This window comes from Sinocyclocheilus grahami, unplaced genomic scaffold, assembly GCF_001515645.1.
Source record: "Sinocyclocheilus grahami isolate Dianchi unplaced genomic scaffold, SAMN03320097.WGS_v1.1 scaffold188.1, whole genome shotgun sequence".
NCBI lineage: Eukaryota > Metazoa > Chordata > Actinopteri > Cypriniformes > Cyprinidae > Sinocyclocheilus > Sinocyclocheilus grahami.
The window spans coordinates 797,838-800,812 of NW_015505367.1; positions in this window are offsets into that span (position 1 = coordinate 797,838).

Here is a 2,975-nt window from a genome sequence, read left to right on the forward strand (position 1 = left end):
AAGTCTGTTGTCATTCTGATTAAATCAATAAGGTTCATTCTTTCATATAATTAAATCTTTCAGGTTTATCTGTAGGTTTTCTCACACATTTCTATACATGTATACAGTATATTTACATGTATTTGTTTATTTTTGTTCTGTGCTTTCACTTAATTTTTTATCAGATGAATTTGCCATTCATCAACTCTACCAGATTTATATCTTCCATCCTGGAAAAGATGAGTCCTTGCGTTTGGACAAAGGGGCATGAGCGAGTCTGAATGCTGCCTTGTGTCAGCATGGAGAGGGAAACCGAGAGCTGTAGAGTGAGAACACATCTAGCACAGTCTGGCTGATTTCCGAGCAGTCATGACGCTTGGAGGACAAGGACTGGCCGGTGTAAAGGGTTCATGAGAAAAGCAGCAAACCCCCACCTCTTCCCGCAAACACCCTGACGGGGAATAATCCCTGCTTTGTGCGCCTGTGGAATCTGGCTCTGATAATGCAGCACTCAATTAGACAGTCTGACAGAACAGCACAGGTTTCCCCTAGCAACGTTCCCTTTGTATCAAATGTGACTCCACATAAGCAGTTCCAAAGCTGCTACCTGCTTTGGGAAGAGCTTGAGTATTACAGAAAAAGTTAGTGGTTTTCCAAGTGTGTGCTGTTGAGAATTTCTACCAAAATGTGCTGGTGTTGTGCTCCCTGTCCTTAAAGGGATAGTTTTATCAAAATTGAAAATTCTTTGGCAGACTTCTGTGGAAAAGGTTTTTCCAATGGTAACCAAACCTGGTTCCTCAAAATATCCTCTTTAGCGTTCCACAGAAAAAAAGTCGGTCATACGACATGAGGGTGTCATTGTTGATGACCGATCACATGATCGTATACTGCTGGTTTTAGTGTACAACATTTAATTCCTAACTTCTTAGTAACATTAAAATCTGGCTAAAGAAAGTGGACTAAGCAAAGGCCATTTTTTGTTATTCTCATTTAATAACCTGGCTAAAAAGTAGATGCATCAACTCTTTAAATACACTGAATATATATAGCCCCTAATGATAAAAATTTGAAAAATATTAGATTTTTCCATTCTTTCGCCAAAGTATTGCATCCCTCCTGAGATACTTTGTGTACTCTCGCAAAACCTTTGCGTTACCCCGAGAAACTTGATGTTCTCTCACAAAATATTTACGTTCTCTCACAAAACTATTGTGCTTACCCAAGAAGGTTTGTTTTCCTACCACCTCATATTTACATTGATTTATTCACAAAAAAATTGTGAGTAAATGCAAAGTTATTAGGGAAGACAAGAGTTTTGCAAGAGAATGCAGAGTTTCTCTGTCTGGGGCATGCAAATATTTTGAGAGAGAACACAAAAGCATTGAAATCTTTTTTTTTTTTTTTGGTGTGTGATATTTATTTTTGATTTTACCATCACCATGTCCCTTTAGGGTCTTCATAATAGACTGACCCGAGAGTTATATTGACTCATACAAGATGGTGAAATTAGACTGCTCAAACCTAAACATGATAGTAATAGAAAAATCCTATCCTATTACATTTTTCATCATCTTGTTTGAATTGTAATGAGTTGTCAAGAGAGTACATTGTGTTATCCAGTTTTATTTAAATGACTCCATTTTAATAAATTGACTTGAACTGAACTTGCAACAAACAAACTGTGCTGAGATTTCAAATGAATGTTAAGAATGAAGTTCAGAAATAATGTACAACAACCCTGCGGGCTGAAGACTTCAACAGAACCTGATAGATTTTTTTTTTTGTATTGTATGGAAGAGCATTTAGCAGAATTAGACGGTAATTTCTATAGCTTTCATCAGGGATTTTTGCATGAATGCTGTTTTTCTGCTGTGAAACAAGAAGCAGATAAATGATATAAAGGCGTATGAGCTCGTATGCCTGAAAATGTCAGTATCAGAGAAAACACGAGGTCAGTCTGTGAAAACACTGAAGTAACTTGAAACTTTAAATATTTGAATGCCTGTGGCATGAGCTGCTCCTCTTCAGTTACAAAGGCTGGACTATACATCTGCCAAGCATTCCGCAATCTCCAACCCTTTTGAGTCGTCGTCTCATTCAGGCTTTACACACAGTATGTGAATTCACTTTACATCACAGCAGGCTTGGCTTCAAGTACATGAGGCTGGATTGGGTTTTTTGATTAGTACTTTCCACTCGTGGCCCAAAGAGAGTTGCTCTCAGCGTTCAGCTGCCGAGGGACAGAGGCTGGAAATTGTTCGTCACTCTTCTTTCTCTTTGTCCCCTCACTGCTTACTGTGATGGTTTGTACTCTGGACAGATCCGACTGACAGTTGTCAGTACAGATTTTGGCTTATGAATCATCAGATAGGATTTCTGTGAGTGCAGTGTGCACGACAGCTTCCACTGTTTCTTTAAAGTATGTTTGCTTAAACTTGAATATTTACGTTTATGACCTTTGGCTTCTCCGGTCAGATGTTCGCTCAGTCATTCTTAAGAAGTGGGACAAAACAGGGTGCAAAATTGAAAAAATAAAACCTTGTACTCAGATAAATGAAACTACATTTATGTATCTTATATGTACTAAGCTACTGAGCTATGCTTTGATACAACCTCCCAACTTTTCTCTTTTTTAACAAAATGTGCTTTTTTACCTTGGACTGTGTAATATAATTTCAGCTTTATCTTTAACAGCATTCAAGATGTTTTTAACATTTCAAAAACACATTCTGGTGTAAGCAGACAGATTACACTTTCACATGTGACCAACAATTCCACAACAAATATAAAATATCATAATGAAATATCATCAAATTATTCAACTGACGGAGGTGACAGAGCTGACGGAGTTGACACATCTGACGGAGGTGACGAAAACCTGAATTTGTAATGATTTTAACTATCAAATACATTGAATCAGTCGATTACTGTATTAAAACAAACAACAAACAGTGAGTATGTTATTGTTTATAAAGCTTTTATTCAAGAGGCACATT